This window comes from Brienomyrus brachyistius, unplaced genomic scaffold, assembly GCF_023856365.1.
Source record: "Brienomyrus brachyistius isolate T26 unplaced genomic scaffold, BBRACH_0.4 scaffold78, whole genome shotgun sequence".
NCBI classification, from domain to species: Eukaryota; Metazoa; Chordata; class Actinopteri; order Osteoglossiformes; family Mormyridae; genus Brienomyrus; species Brienomyrus brachyistius.
In genome coordinates, this window is record NW_026042353.1 from 477,049 (window position 1) to 494,130 (window position 17,082).

Consider the following 17,082-nt stretch of genomic DNA (forward strand, 5'->3'; position numbering starts at 1 on the left):
TCTCTTAGTTTACTCTGTTCTAACCATGCATCAGAGAAAACGTATTCCTTTTTTCTATCTTGGCCTTTTTTATTATTGGTAGTCTGTAACATCTCCAGTTTTAAGTTTCCCTGTAACTTTAATATATCTGGAGTATGGAGTTTTCCTTCAAACCCATGTTTTTTCCTCCATCTCTGACTACTTATTTGTCCTGATCCTGGTTTATATCCTTCCATAAACTTCTCATCTCCCTCTAATTTGATTTGTTTACTCAGATTTTTTCCCATTGTTACCTTTTATTGAATACACTACAAAACATAAAAAATCCTAAAAGCAAGTCCCTGGCATGAGACCTCAGGAGGACACCAACACGGCCTTCTACTGCTCACTATTAGAGCAGCGGTGTTAGTTTTCAGGGATGAAACCCGTCCTTTATCCTTCAGTCACCAGTATGTTGTTGCTTTTAGGGTGGATCGTGTAGGTTAATCTAAAACCTATAAAAACACATCCACATACATCAATATATATATTTCCAATAACGCCTACTTTCTCTCCCGGTTAATTTCGGCTAACCTCAACCACATGCATGTCTTGGCCACCTACTTATTTAGGTGCCGTATCTCTCACTTGGCCACCTACTCACTTAGGTGCCATATCTCTCACCTGTATAGTGTGCTCTCTGTTCCGTCACCGAGGTCCTTCAGACATCACCAGACGTCGAGCGCAGTTCTAACCACCGGCCTGATGACGAATTCACATCACAGGTCTTTCTTGCACCCGTCTTCGAGTGACTGCCGGCAGTTTTCGGTGTCGCTTCTCTCGGCGTACTGGAGACGTCTTCGGGGTTCCTCGGATCCGGCTCGAAGGACCAAATTCTATGTTGGGGAAAGCGCCCGGCGTTTCCACCCCAACTCCACATTTATGAGACACACACAGGTTACAGTTTTACTTGCAAGGGTACCCACACTCTCTGCAATGCAAACTACAGCAGAATGTGTTACAAAGGGTGGTTCCCCTTGACTCCTTTATTTATAGTCAGTGGGAGGCGCAAGAGTCATGCAGTATAGGGAGGTGAGAGAAAGTTCTGGTTTTGCTAAGGTGGGAATGCTATTATTAATATAATCTAAAGTATGAGGCTAGGGGAAAACAAAATATATATACATATTTACATTCATTGCTGATCATACAGGAGTGATAACAAAATGATTAACAACAGTTTCTTCAACCTAACACTCTCATTCATCAAAACACATTTTGTGCTATGGTGAACTTCGATGCAAAATAGAAAACACAGGCCGCAGAGGTTAAGCGCAGCCAGCACACGGTAGTCATTTAAACACAACTCACAACTGTTCACACACATTTGTAAACATTTGAAGAAAGCAAAGAGTGACTAGAACATAGAATACGTGGCATAGGTGAATAGGAGCTGAATTCCGACGTTGAGGTACAAATGGGTCTTCTTTCCTTGAATCTGGCTTGGCAGTTACACAACATTTTACTATAATATGCCTCTCATTTTTCTTTTTGGCTTTGTCCTTTACATTAACATTTCTGGAATACTGAATACATACTCAGGTAAAACTGTCTGCGAGTTAGCTGACCAGACCCCGTGGCAGGCTCTCGTTGAAGATAGAGAAGTGCCCTTTTTAAAGTTCTGTGTGTGTGTGTTTGTTTAGGAGGGTTAGTTAGCACGCCATGTTGCACAAGCCCAAGGGATGGGGGCTGGACGGAATCGTATACGCTGCTGCTTGGGGGGTGTGTTGCATACACCAGTGTGGATTAGGACTATTCCTGGCTTGCTGTGCTTCTGTGACTGGGGTGTTGGTGATTATTTACTGAGTTGCTGTGTTGCACACTCCGGCGGCGGGGTTGCGGTCCATCTATATCTGTTCCCTTGCTGGTTTTATTGTGCTGAGTGTTAGCTAAGCGGAGATGAATTGAAGTATTTGATCCCTCAGTTGGTGGCGTGTATCCAGTTGGTGGGTAACCTGTGGCGAAGGGGGCTAGGATAGCTAGAGGATATACCTTTAATACCCTTTCCATGTCCCGCTGCCCCAGCAGGGAACACCAGAGAAAGACTGTGGCCAGAGGGTTCAGCCATCCAGCGGGAGCAGCAGGCCACCCCCCCGGGAGGAAACTGCAGCCTTTAGGATGAGGTCCCGGTTGGCGTACCTCGAGCGCCGAAAGCGAGCCATGGAGTTCGGTGGCTCCAGTGATCGGTGCATGTAACACCAACAAATGACTGTGGCCAGAGGGTTCACCCTTGCAGTAGGAGGAGCAGGCCACCCCCTCAGGAGGAAGCAGGAGCCTTTCGGATGAGGTCCCGGTTGGAATACTTGGAGCGCAGAAAGCAAGCCACGGACTGCAACGGCTTCAGTGTTTGGCGACGGAAGAGAGGCCAGGGGCAGCCTCGGCAATCCGTGGAGCAGCTCTTGACCCCAATTGATGGACTTGTGGGCTATGGCCGAGGACTGAGGGTTAATAGGGATATCCTTTAAGTGTTAGTATAGGGTAAAGAGTAGCTTTAAGTTAAGAGTAGCTTTAAGTCAAGAGTAGCTAGAATAAAACGTATACTTAATATTAAACTGTGTCTTTGTCAGCTCTTCAATGTTGTGTCTGTTTTGGTTTGAAATTTTGCATCGTTAATTTGTTTGGCACTCTCCTAAACCTCAAAGAGCAGAGACATTTCTGGAATACTGAATACGGCAAACGCTACATATTAGTTATCAGTCATAACTGTACAGTAATACAAATATTTTTGGTAGATAACTATATATATATATATATATATATATATTCTAATAGACTTTCCGTTTCTAATTTACATGCCAACAACAGTTTTCACTGGTAGTATTTTCATTTTTTGTGAGTTTAACTTGAATTTTAGCGTTTGTGCTTAGTGGTTTAATTAAAGGAGATGAGATTTTAAGAAATTTGTTTTAGTAATTCAGAAAAACAGTAAAATGTCAAGGCATGTCAGACTACTTTGAAAGTGGGTGAGAGGCCTCACACTCCAAAGGGTTACAGTAAATACTTATTATGCTATGTTTCTTTTATGTTCCTCTTTTTGAGTCTGGGAAATTTTTGTCATAGTACCAATCTATCTATTGCTACTTCATTATTCCATCCTCTTTGTGCAATGTAGTGATGTACAGTACTGTCAGCAAAACAGCATGATACTACAGTACCACAACCCTGCTTGACCATTGGTTCATTGTTCTTAGTTTAAGAAAACAACCTTCATGATAGAGTTAGTCAGTTTCAGCAGCCAGTGAGGCTGCACAGCAATGCCGCAGACAGTGATACTCTATTTTTTCTGGAGCTTTGACCATCAGGGCTAACAGAAAAAAAGCTTCTTGGCCCAAAAAAAATCATTTAATATTTTTCAATTCAGGACCATTTTGTGCGGAATGGACCTATAGTTGGTAAAGCATAAAGTGTTACAACCATACCCTGTCTTCCCTACGCATTCCCCGTACACGTGCGGCAATTCCTTGTTGTAGCAGCGCAAATGCGTATTTATTTTATGTGCGTTCACGCTGTTATGACGAAACATTATCGTGCATTTTAACATTTATGTGGCTAATTTGTACTTCTTTCGCGGCATGAAGGCTAAAATGCAGAGATTTCTTGTCATAACAGCACGAATGCACATAACATAAATACTACAAGACATTACAGCACGTATAGCTTTTGACAGCGAATGAGTACTTTCATACCAGTTATGTGCCCCCTGCATATGATCATTTTTGCATATGAAATAAGGGGCCGACTTACGCAGGGTTGCCAACTTTGGTGAGCAGCTTCGCGGGAGATTTTCAATTCCAGAAGTATTTAAATGTATAAAACAGTTTTATTACCTTGTAAATAGTCTGTAGGGTTTGGAAACTGCAGCCAATTTTAGGTTTAAAATGGATTAATAGAAATTCGCCATAAGATTTCTTGCTGTGAGCGTTTTAGTTAGAAAGCGTGAGTGTCACGCAGGATGCGTCAGAGTTGGCAACCCTGCTTACGGCCAAATCGGACCTACGACCGGTCAGTGGGAGCCGAACGCGGTCGAAAGTCGCCGACGACCAGCATGGGATCGTATTGTCTGTTATGGTACGAATGGGCGTCCGTGACAACAGCTTGATTACTTTTGAATCGCATGTACCTCTTTTCTCAAAGTTCTTTCCAGTGTGGTTGTGTTTTGGACAGCTCTTTAAAAAGATGGAGAAAAACGACAAGAAAGTAATCAAGATTAAAATAAAAATTAAGGTCAAAGTTAGACTAGTAACTAAGGAACCCGACAGGACAGATGAGACGAGGATGTGTTACATGCCGAAGGTAAAGCCCTAGATTAAGAGACTTTATTATAACACTTCGATTAGAGTATAAAATGTGCTGTATTGTGGTGAATTGATGAGACTGTCCTAGAGTAATAAGGAAGGGGGCGGTGTTCGACTTGATTTGGGCTAATTAATTATTGGGTTCACCTGTGGCTAAGCGGTGGAGGGACATGCAGCTGAGTGAGGTGATAAGAGGGAAACGTGTGAGAGCGGGAGGGGTCGAATGGTGCCGGTCGCGGTCAGTAGGATCGCAGCCGGTGAAGATTGTTAGTGGTGGAAATATAGATAGACGCCTTGTGGATTCATTAGTGTGACACTGTTGCCGGCGCATCCGACCATTTTTATTGTGGGGAGGATTTGGTTCACAGCCGTGCTTTGTGGACTCTGGCAAAACTTTCCGCGAGTTAGCTGACCAGACCCCGTGGGTGGCTCTCGTTGAAGATGCCCTTTTTAAAGTTCTGTGTGTGTTTTTTTAGAAGGGTTAGTTAGGCTCGTGCAATATGGCGTGCTAAGGGATGGACGGAAATTGTATATGCTGCCGCTTGGGGGGGAGGGGTGTTTTGCATACACCAGAGTGTGGATTAGGAATATTCCTGGCTTGCGATGCTTCTGTGATTATTTATTGAGTTTCTGTGTCGCACATTCCGGCGGCAGGTTTGCGGTCCATGTATATCTGTTCCCTTGCAGCTTGTATTGTGCTGAGTGTTGGCTAAGCGGAGATGAATTAGAGTATTTGATCCCTCAGTTGGTGGCGTGTATCCAGTTGGTGGGTAACCTGTGGGGAAAGGGGCTAGGAAAGCTACAGGATATACCTTTAATAAACTTTCCATCTTTGAACAGAATACTGATAAGGCTGGCCGGTCAGAGGGAGCTGAATTCAAACAGCTACACCAGCAAATGACTGTGGCTGGAGGGTTCAGCCATGCAGCAGGAGGAGCAGGCCACCCCCCCAGGAGGAAGCAGGAGCCATGAGGATGAGGTCCCAGTTGGAGTACCTGGATTGCAGAAAGCGAGCCATGGACTGCAACGGCTCCAGTGTTCGGCGACGGAAGAGAGGCCAGGGGCAGCCTCGGCCATCCGTGGAGCAGCTCTTCACCAGGATTGATAGACTTGTGGGCTATGGCCGAAGACGGAGGGTTAATAGACATATGCCAAGATAGGGCTGCCCAGTCCTGCTCCTGAAGAGCTTAGGTGCAGCCCTAATTTAACACACCTGATATAGATAATCAGGCACTTCAGTTCTCATACTGAGAAATAACTGAAGTGCCTGATTATCTGTATCAGGTGAGTTAAATTAGGGCTGTACCTGAGCTCTGCAGGGTGGTAGCTCTCCAGGAGCAGGACTGGGCAGCCCTGTACTAAAGAAGATATGTTTATCATAAAGATCTCATCTTAGCATACTTACTATTTGCAGTGCCTGACTGGATTGCCTGTGGTAACCTTGTTGGTTTAACTCTAGGTGTAGTCAATCTTGTGCAAATCTTGGACCAGTATGCCTAGATTTGGAATGCAGGTGGGGTGTAGGTGGCAGCATGCACACAAGACACAAGGCAGTTAATCAGCTTTATGGATATGGATGAAAAATGGAAAGACATACACAGAAAATAAAATGCACAACCAAACATAAAATACACATTAACTGAATCTGTGAGCTTAAGTTTTATACCCTTAATTTCTCTGATTAAAACTAGATTTTAATTCCTCTTTAACCAATTTACCCTATTTTAGGTTTAGTTATGTTTAGACTTTCATAGCTAAATTTAGAATCAATAACTAATTACGTCAAGATTAATTTGTAATTGGCCTTATATTAGACTTAGGGATGTTTTTAGATTTAGGTTCACCAGTTCCAATATGTTTTTTGATCACCCTTCTTAGTTCAACTCCACAAGGATGAAGAACACTTCACAACAACTTAAATAAATGAAATACAATTAGTTACATAAACTGCATAAAACAATTTAACAGTCCTACCACAAATCCGGTAGTTAAATGAATATGAGTTGTCAACACGAGAATCAGTTCAGTTCCTTGGGTGACTCACCATCGACATCCAACGATATTCGAATGCAGCTCCAGGAAGTTTAGGTTCCCGCTAAAAGGACCTGACCTGCGTAAGCAAACAGGTATTATAATACACTACAATATTTACTATATCAGTCACTCTGTCTAATCATTACAGTTATAATTAATCAAATATATGACACTATATCAAAGAAAATACTTTTACACATAATGTCCTTTTTTTGGAGGGGGTGGATCAGGGGGGGAGGGATTTTTTTTTTTATTTGATTGATTGTTTGAACTTTCAAATATGTAAGAAAATACATATTTGAAAATACATACCGAAGAGAGCAGACCTACTTAGTACGCCTCCTCAGTTCTTCCAGTTTGTTGCATTTCAAATATATTAAATGTAAGAAAGTACAAGAATGTAAATTCCTTGATCCATGTGCATCTCATAAATGCCTTCCTAACCATGGATATGGATACTGATGTTTCATTCGTGAATATAAAAATGATACTATTTGAAACCAATATTCTGTTTGTCATTTCCATTCTAAATGAACAACCACGATTTTAAAATATATATCTAGAAAGAACGTGTATTAAAACATGTTGAAACACGAGGAATTTACAAAATGCAAATCTACAAACAAGTACGAGAACCAATTTTTTTTTAAGTGGGCGAATCAACAAATAACCTTTCTTTAACAGGTACTCCAGAGAGATAAGTATTAGTTACCTTTCTTTTACAGCATAAAGAATTGTACATTCACTTCAATACCGAAATGTATTGAATTATATAATACACTCAAAATACACATATTTCTAAACCAAATTACTAAATTGTGCCTCTTTACTGCACACACGTTTAGCGAATAAGGAAAATGTACCTCTGGTCAAAATGTGCTCACGCGGCTGCTCCGTGCCTCGCGGGTGACTAGTAGCAGGAAAAAACGTTCAGCCATCACAACCAATGTTGTCTCGCTCTCTGAATATTTCTTTAATATTTCGGTGTATCTCCAAAAGAAAAAACTTTTTGCTCTTTGTAATACAGCTTGTTCACCGTCTAAGAAAACTACGTGACTACATTTTTTCAGGCAACCTGGAAAAACCGGAATACTCCTGTTCTTCACTTATGAGAGGGCGTGGCTTCACTCAAGCCAATTGAGTTTAACCTCTTAAATCCCAGATGGTTTTAACTACACTATTTTTCTGCATAAAACGCATGTTACATATTCAACTACGTCTTTCTCATCTCTTTAGTGTTGTGTCTGTCTTTATTTGAAAAATGTGCATCGTTAATGTGTTTGGCACTCTCCTAAACGTCAATAACCAGAGACAGACAAATGGGAGGAAGTAAAAGACAAACAAAAAAAGTATCAAAATGACAGTGTTGCATTTTTTTTAACACAGAAAGAGTCATTTCAGCTTTACTGCCACCTATGAGTTAATGGCTGCCAATGTTTGTGTTAAAAGTGTCTGCAAATAAGTTTAACACGGTATCTTACTGAAAACGCGCCGCCTTCTGCCTGCTGTCATTCCGCTAAGATATAGGCGACTCTGGTAAGTAACAGGTAAAGTTGTCGTTTAAAGTAATGCAAATGTGCATTGCCGGTTAGTAATTGTTTTACTATATCACGTTACGTCATTTATAGTTGTAGTACAGTGCATTCTGAATCCATCCTAACTAGCCATCTAGCTCATGTGAACATGAAGCAGTACCGCCTTCCAGCTTGGTTTTGCAGAGGGGTTGGTTGCAAATGCAAACAATCCCTTAATGTCCGTGTGTTGTGTTCAGATGTGAAAATAAAAGATAACTGTCAAATTCACTGTTTATGTCCTATTATACAAGATAGCACTGTAAAATAATTTGCTATGCATATGGATGCCCTGCATTGGTGCTGGGATCCCGCGGGCCCCAACGGAAATTTCGTGGGAGCGGGCGGCTAAAAATAGACAGCGGATCCCAAGATTATTGGCAGGATGGAGAATGTAACTGATGTCATTTATTTTGTGTTATATATTCGTGTTTGTTCTGAGCCATTGTATTAAGTTGTGATGTTCAGCTAGTTTGAATGTATTTCTTTGAAATTGGGTTCAGGGTTATCTTTTGTTTTTAAGCTGATCTTGTTTGTTTATAATTATATTTAAACATTTGTTGTATCAATTTGGTTATTGTTTTTTTTTTAATAACTGTAGATATTTGCACATTTGATTAGTTTTTGGGCTCAGTTTACATTTTTTTGTGATTTTTTGTTGAATTTGTTCAGATGCCCTTAGTGTATGCGTGGGAATTGTGTGCTGCGAGGCATCCAACGTGAGCCCATTGATTAATGAAATAATTGAATAATAAAGTATTCTTATCGCCTCAGTTCTTATTCAGTTCTTGTTCTGCTGGAATAAAAATTGAATGCATATAAACTTATTTAATCATACAGTATATCTGTTAATGGATCTGCGGGTGCGGGCGGGATTGGACAGAAATATTGCGGGGGCGGGTGGGAGTGACAGAGACAGCCCGTGAGAGCGGGTTAAAAAAAAACAGTCCTGCGCAGGGCTCTAACACTAGTGTTTGTTTTTAGTTCTTGATGCCCCCAGTCGGTAGCCCATGTATGTAAATATGTGGGTAGGATAACGGTTAAACCCCCCGATTCCCATGCAGCATTTGATCACAATTGATTGCATTCATGCTGGGAGGAGTCATCCTGTCTTAGCAGAGTCTCTGCTGAAGCTGTGTGTCAGCTTATTCTCCAGGTCTGACTAGTTTTTGTGTCGCTCCCCACACTTCTGTCACAGTAGATAGTCCTGCCTGCCATGCGGCTTAATTAATGAAGCGGCACTTTCCTTGCATCTAATAAATGTAGCAGCTATTTACTTGCATCTCTCACAGAAGCAGATGCTCCCTTACATTTGATCTACTACAGTTTTTTATAAGGTGTTTCCTTTGCTTTTGTCAGCCCTAATTCCCAAGTTTCTTTTGCAGTTTTTCCTGATATCTCTGCCACAGCTTCAGCTTCATTTTTTGCAGCCTCTCCTACACTGTCTGCTCTGGCTGCAGCTTTGGCTCCTTCAACCTCCATCCTATAGCTCCTGCTGCAGCCAAAGCCCCCACAGCTACACCCACTATTCCTACTACTGCTCCTACACCTAATGCCCCAACCGCCTCAGCTTCTGCAGCTGCTGCCCCAAATGCCCCAGCTCACTCTCTCTTTCTCGTCTCTTGATCTCAGACTCCTCTGCTTTCTCTCCTCTATTGCTATAGCATGTGCTATTACCTGGAATGATTTATTTGTGTAATGACAGGGAATCCTTATTCCTTGGCCTGCTATGTAGTTCAATGGGTTGTTTGAGCAGCTTAAAAGTTGACACCCTTCCAGTCATGGAAGAAGGCTGGACTTTGGTCTGTCTCACCACTTTGTTTTAGGGTTTTATTTTATCATTGGCTTTTGATGTATCCTGCTTGTGTCTTGTTTTTTCTGTGATAGCATAACATGGCACAGGCAAGGAAAAGAGTATAAAGTCTATATTCCTAGTATTTCGGTTTTGATTTTTTGTCAAGTGAAAGTCTTTATGACCATATATATGTGTGAGTAATTTGGTGATTATTGGTGGCTGTTTTGGTAATATGATGAAGACTGATGAAGTACCAGTACAGACTCTGTTTTGGAAAGGGGGGGGGGGAGGGTTAATTAACGGAGACTGCTACATTCACTCACCTGGAGATAATGAGACTGAGGATTTAATGGGAATTCTGTCTTTTATCACCTGTGTATCTTCCTGGTCAGGATTGCAATGTTGATTGCTGTGTAGACTTTCTTATTGGTGCCGTGCTGTGATGAGCTGGAATGATTTATTGCTTTGAGAGCGTAACCTACCTTATTTCACGTGTGCTGTGCTGTTTTATCAGACGCCCTTAGTGTATGCGTGGGAATTGTGTGCTGCGAGGCATCCAACGTGAGCCCATTGATTAATGAAATAATTGAATAATAAAGTATTCTTATCGCCTCAGTTTCCCTGATTCTGAGTGGAGTATTCTGACCTACTGGACAAGACCGGGGTATAATTAAAGGTGGTGGCAGCTTAACCTGTTGTTTACCGAGGTTTAAATATCGCCCTCTAGTGGCAAGGAAAATCTATTACAGTACATTAAGTCACGTTAAGCCTTTTCCTTATAACATTTACATTTACAGTATTTGGCAGACACCCTTAGCCAGAGCGACTTACATAAGTGCTTCAAGACGCTGTGATGAATTTTTCCGATACTAGCTCAATAAGGACCCAAGCTATGAATACCATCTATCCGAACACTGTTAAGAAAGTGCAACAATTTTTTTTTTTTTTTGTACACATACACACACTCAAATGTGGGTTATAATGGGCGTCAATGGAGGGGAAAACGCTTAACGTAGTATAAAGTCCATATTCCTAGCATTTAATATTTTATTTCTTGTCAAGTGAAAGTATTTATGACCAGATATGTGTGTAAGAATTTTGGTGTCGCTATTTTGATACATTAGACCACATTAACCCTTTTTACATTAAGGAACAGAAAGTGGAAACGCTGCTGCTTTGAAGAAGTCTACTGCCTAGAAAAGTTAAAATAATTGCGTTACATAAAATTCGCAGAAGGCTCGTGCATGTGAACAGGAACCTTCACTCCCAATAACATGTGAAACAGCGACCCTGAAGTCACACATTACGATGGTCACAAAATACGGTGCAACACCTGCAAGGAGCTACCCAGCTCCGCCTGGACCCTTTGGAAATGCCAGACGGCGTTTTGGCCAGAGCGCACCGCGTACGTTCTTTGTTGCTCTCGCAATTTTCATTCTGCTTCATATAAGTATCTGCTGCTCAACGGTTGCCCATCTTCTTGCCCGAAGCGGGGCGACGCTGCTACGCCCCCTGCTGACCGAGACAAGCCAAGAAATATGAGCGCAGGACCAGTGTCACCGACAGAGCGGTATCACCACCATCCTGCGTAAAATGTCAACGTAGATAATGTGAGAATCTTCAGCACTACAGCTAAATATACGTTGGGACCTCATTCAGACCGTGCATGTGATATACACGTATGCTATACTTACACACTCAGTTTTCTGGCACAGAAAGGGAGGCAGGACGCCAGGAAACAGGAAAATGCAGGGTTTAATTAAAGCGAAAAGGAATGAACAAGCAGCAAACACAGATTGACAATATAATGACTAGTCTGGGGAAACAAACTGAAACGGGAACTAAATACATTGAACCAATGACAGGAATGAACATGTGGAATCCACACGGGGTAGATGAGGGGGCGTGGCCACATGGGAGGATCCGATGAGTGGGGAATGATACTTTCCCTCACAAAACGAATATGAAATTCTCTATTCTACTTTAAACAGGTGTCAGCTGAGGCCCAGCACTGTTTCAAAGTAAGAGATTTTTGTTGGTCGTTTAATGATTAACAGTACTATAGTGCTTTTGAATAACAGTGATTGTTATGGCATCTGCTGCCAGGAAGGGTCTCAAGGCACTGGGTCCAGTGTATAACCACCCCTTTTCTTCCAAATATAACCTTTTTCTGTAGCTGTGCTGTATTTGGTGCCAGTTAATCTTTGTCAAGAAGATACACACACTGGCCACACAGTTGCAGCACATTTGTCTGCTGTACCCTCATGATCCTGGGGGTGGCATGGTGGTGCAGTGGTTAGCACTGTTGCCTCACACCTCTGGGACCCGGGTTCGAGTCTCTGCCCGGGTTACATGTGTGTGGAGTTTGCATGTTCTCCCCATGTTGTCGTGGGGTTTCCTCCAGGTACTCCGGTTTCCCCCCACAGTCCAAAAACATGCTGAGGCTAATTGGATTTACTAAATTGTCCATAGGTGTGCATGTGTGAGTGTAGAAGCTGGGTACACTGTGGTCATAAAGGGATGGACATGGTCACCAACAATACTCAGGTATAGGCTGTGGCATTCAAACATTGCTCAGTTGGTACTAAGGGCCCCAAAGTGTGTGAATAAAATATTCTCCACACCATTATACCAAAACCAGTCTGAATTGTTGATACAAGGCAACATGGATCAATGGTTTTGTTTTGTTTACACCAAATTCTGAGCCTACCTTCTGGAGGTTGCAGCAGTGAATTGAGACTCATCTCACCAGGCAACCTCTTTCCAGTCTTCCATTGTCTAATTTCGGTGAACCTGTGCCCACTGTAGCCCCAGTTTCCTGTTTGTAGCTAACAGAAGTGGCATCTGGTGTGGTCTTCTGCTGCTGTAGCCCATCTGCTTCAAAGTCTTGTGCATTCACAAATGCTCTTCTGCATACCTTGGTGGTAACCAGTTGTTGAGTTACTGTTGCCTTTCTATCACCTTGAACCAGTCTCTCCCTGACCTCTGCCATCAACAAGGCATTTTCTTTCCCTGAGAAACTCAGCTTACTGGATGTTTTTTCTTTTTCGGCCCATTCTCTGTAAACCCTAAAGATGGTGAAAACACCAGTTGATCAGCATTTTCTGAAATACTCATACCAGTCCAGCTAGCAGCAACAACAATGTGACCTTCAAAGTCACTTAAATCACCTTTCTTCCCCATTCTGGTGTTTGATATGGGCATTACTTTGATCTGCATGATTTTATACATTGTGCTGCTGACATACAAACAGGTGAACAGGTATACCTAATAAAGTGGCTAATGAGTGTATTTCCAGTCTGTAGTTGGTGGCGCAATCTGCCACGCTGCTTAATAATCAACCCAGTAACAGCACTTAGATCAACAGAGGAAGGTGCATGACACTTTGAGCCAGTGCTCCGTGGCCTGGGAGCACCAGCCTGTATCAAGGACATGGACAAGAAGCCTGAAGCTGGTGGAGATGCTGCTCCTGGCTGCAGTGGCCACTGCGCTTGCCACAAAGGGTAAGATATCCCTCACTGTATTTCTGCAGACTCATACACAGACTTGGCAAGAACTTGCTAAAACTTCAACCTTTAGAAGTTTGCAAGTCCAATCTTTAACATTGTGTGGATAAACTGGGTCTTCCCATCAGGATTTGTATCCTTGATCTTTTGGTCTTCTGCTTTTTGGACCACAGATTCCTGCCTTGACTGCTGCGAGAATGGTTGCGACTTGTAAATGGGCTGCCAGTGTGACTCCATGTGGGCGTATTACGAGAGCTGCTGCACTGTCTACGAGTCCGTGTGCAGGGACAGAAGTGAGGGCCGTGCCTTGCTCACCAAGACAGCCATCTGCACTTCACATCAATCCCAAGCTGCATGAGACCAGTGATGCTTTGGCTCCTGTTAGCAGACCAACTCTGTTTCTTCAAATTCCAGTCATACCATGTGATGTCTTCTCAGGACAGTACTGAGACCTAAATCTTGTATGAATTTTGGTAATTCAAGGGAATGTTTCCTGCTCTGTCCTGTCCTGTCCCTTCAGAGTGCGGGGACACATTTGCATTTGCAGATGATGACGACTATGACGAGGAGCTTGACCCCATTGTTATGCCGTCGCTGGGTAGGAAGCTGGCCCATTCTTCCACACGGCCCCCATTAATTACCCAGCCTGACCTGAAAACATCGGAACCCCCTTTCCCTATCACAATCATGACCACCACCAGAGACCCCATGGAACTCACTGTCAACACCACGGAGACTCCAGACCCAGATGCCGATGTCTGCAGTGGTCGAACCTTTGATTCCTTCATGCAGCTCAAGAACGGCTCAAACTACGCTTTCAGGGGTATGTAGGCGGGCATTTGCTCCCCCCACTTGCTGTGAGAAAGTAGTGCTGCCTGGCTACCGGAAACACATCGAGGATGTGTGGGGCATTTTTGGTCCAATTAACGCTGCCTTCATCCGTATCAACTGCCAGGGGAAGACCTACATCTTCAAGGTCTATTGTGGTCCATGGTTGGGGAAAAGAGAGAAGCTATTTCCACCTCCACAGCAGTAATAACCACCACAGCACCTCCGGTCCATGCCAGGACTATTGTCTTATGAAATTCCACAGGGGAACATGTACTGGAGGTTTAAGGACAATGTTATGGATGAAGACTACCCAAGGAACATTTCTGTTGGGTTCGAAAAAATCCCAGACAACGTGGATGCTGCCTCTGCTGTCCCTGAAACAAATCACCCTGGCAAAGAGAAGGTGTAACCCATAAACCAAACACTCACATGCTGACATCTTCTAACCAAGAGGGGAGAGGGAAGTCTGGGTTTCCCTGCTGAGACTGCTGCCCCCTCGACCCGATCTCGGATAAGCGAAGGATAATGGATGGATGGATTTATGGTCAATGATGGTTGACTTTGCATATCCCTCATACCCAAGATCCACAGCGAAATACTGGCTGGGCTGTCAAAAAGCACCAAGGGCAGAGAAAAGGTGAAGACAGAAGGACTGATTTCATTCAGATTTCAGAGAGAAAGCACACAATCTGACCCCAACCATCAATGAATCAAAAGTGTAAAAAGTGATGTAACCAAATAAATGTACAAATGAAGGGGCGGCATGGTGGTGCAGTGGTTAGCACTGTTGCCTCACACTGCCACATGTGTGTGGAGTTTGCATGTTCTCCCCATGTCGTCGTGGGGTTTCCTCCGGGTACTCCGGTTTCCCCCCATAGTCCAAAAACATGCTGAGGCTAATTGGAGTTACTAAATTGTCCATAGGTGTGTATGTGTGAGTGAATGGTGTGTGAGTGTGCCCTGCGATGGGCTGGCCCCCCATCCTGGGTTGTTCCCTGCCTCGTGCCCATTGATTCCGGGATAGGCTCTGGACCCCCTGCGACCCAGTAAGAAAAGCAGTTTGGAAAATGGATGGATGGATGGATGTACAAATGAATTAAATTATTTTGGAAAATGAACAACAGAGAATAAAAAGGTATTATCTGCATTTTACTGTGGTAGCTAGTGAACATGCGCTCATAGTCATGTGATCAAATCTGGCCAAACCTGGCAGCTTCCCATGATTGTCAATCAGATCTGAATCTGCTGCTCTGGATGATAACAGGCCAGAGGATCTTTAGCCAGAGTCATTTTGCATTTATGGTTGATCTATGCAGGGACCAAGTGAGTTCAATGCAATGCAAAAACATGAACATTACATTTTAAGAGCCATATAGACATTCAAAATGATGATCTTTAAGGCTGCAAGCCATTATCACTGAAGCATCACTGCGCTTTTCAGTGAGTTGTGGCTCCTTTGCTCAGTGCCGAGATGGAGGGGGGCACTCAGGAGCACCTTGATGGCAGAACTCCAGGACTGGGGCTCCACAGGCTGACCCCAAAGGGCCCTGCTGTCCCTCAGAGCCGGGAAATGCTGAACGTGGCCCCTGCTCTCAGTCCATGAGCTGGGCACACACAGCATATGTCGCGTGAAACATACATGTGCATAAACACACATGTCACATTAAGCATACATGTACATAAACACACATGTGGTGTTAAACACTTATGTGCATAAACATACATGTCATGTTAAACATACATATAAGCTCCTAAATATTCTGATATTCTGACAGCTGATATTTGGAGAGGCAATCTCACCTCCTCCGTCCATGAAGTCCTGCGCTCTGACTGGGAGGCTCACTCTGGATTTCAGTTTGGGCTGGATATTTCTCCCCACAGGCAACAGCCTGCAGGGCCCAGAGAGGAGGCAGTGCCACCAACTGGCAAAACAGAGGTATGGCAGAGATGAAAGGTGCATCAAATCTTACAGCAGTCCTGACCAGTCATTAAATATTGAGTGTGTATTTCTCAGAAACTGGAATGGAAATTTCACTTGAATTGCTTAATTACACAGGTATCGCACAGGCTGGGATGGTGTTATAAATGTTAGGGAAACACACACACAGAGACACACATAGATATCAATACATTTGTATTCATATCCTTATGGGGACTCTCCATTCATTTCTATTGGCAAAACCCTAATCCTAACTATGACAACCTTAACCCCTACCCAGCCCTAACCTTAACCATAAGTAATACGGGACTTTTGGTATTTTAGTTCATCAATTGCATGGACAGACTTTTTATAACATTGAGTTTTCCATTGTGGGAACTGGAAAAATGTCCTCACAAGGTGAAAGTAACAGGTTTTCTCTCTCTCTCTCTCTCTCTCTCTCTCTCTCTCTCTCTCTCTCACACACACACACACACACACACAGTCTACTTAAAAGCTGAACTTACCTGTTAAATTACATTGGGACAGCTGACAGAATATTGATATTCTCAGAAACAGCACCTTAATCATTCTAGTAAAATGTCAAACAGTTTGGTGTCTGGGTGCTATGTGACCCAGATCATAACTGTAATACTCCTGTGTCCTGACATGCAGACACTCACAGCACGGCATCTGTGCAGGGGGCTGATGACAGCCATTGGCAGCTGATGATGGACACACTGCAGGCTGCAGCGAGCAGCCCGCCCACACAGCGATGGACCCGAGCAGCAGCTGGTGGCGTGTGCGGTGCCCGATATGAACCGGCACATGCAGCAGACACTTTTACAACATGTGATTAGAGGTGAGACAACACAGATCACAGGCGTATCAAACCTTTGCAGTTCGTCCAGTTTGTGCAGCACTGTTGCGCCCCCTGTTGCTTGGAGGACTGGGTGCGGTTGAGTAATGCTCCCTTTTCCACTCTCTGGTGCATATGTTAAGTATTGGTTAGGGGTCTGGTCGCAGTAACACAGGTAGGAAACTGAGTCAACTTTTTTTTAATTTGAACTAATAGGTGTTAGTGAAACGCATGACGTAATATGCTACTGGAAAAACA

The 17,082-nt window shown here is 43.3% G+C and overlaps 1 long non-coding RNA gene across 2 annotated transcripts; it reads right to left on the bottom strand.

Moving 5' to 3' along the window:
• Positions 1 to 1,935: 1,935 nt before the first annotated feature.
• Positions 1,936 to 7,406, bottom strand: LOC125726845 (uncharacterized). 2 transcript variants are annotated; one of them, XR_007388447.1, is made up of 5 exons: positions 7,208 to 7,406; positions 6,355 to 6,420; positions 5,716 to 5,806; positions 5,306 to 5,427; positions 1,936 to 1,970 (listed from the first exon to the last, which is right to left on the bottom strand). It is a non-coding gene; the product is annotated as an uncharacterized LOC125726845 (long non-coding RNA). The 2 variants fall into 2 exon arrangements; XR_007388446.1 differs by lacking the exon at positions 1,936 to 1,970 and adding an exon at positions 4,989 to 5,085.
• Positions 7,407 to 17,082: the final 9,676 nt, after the last annotated feature.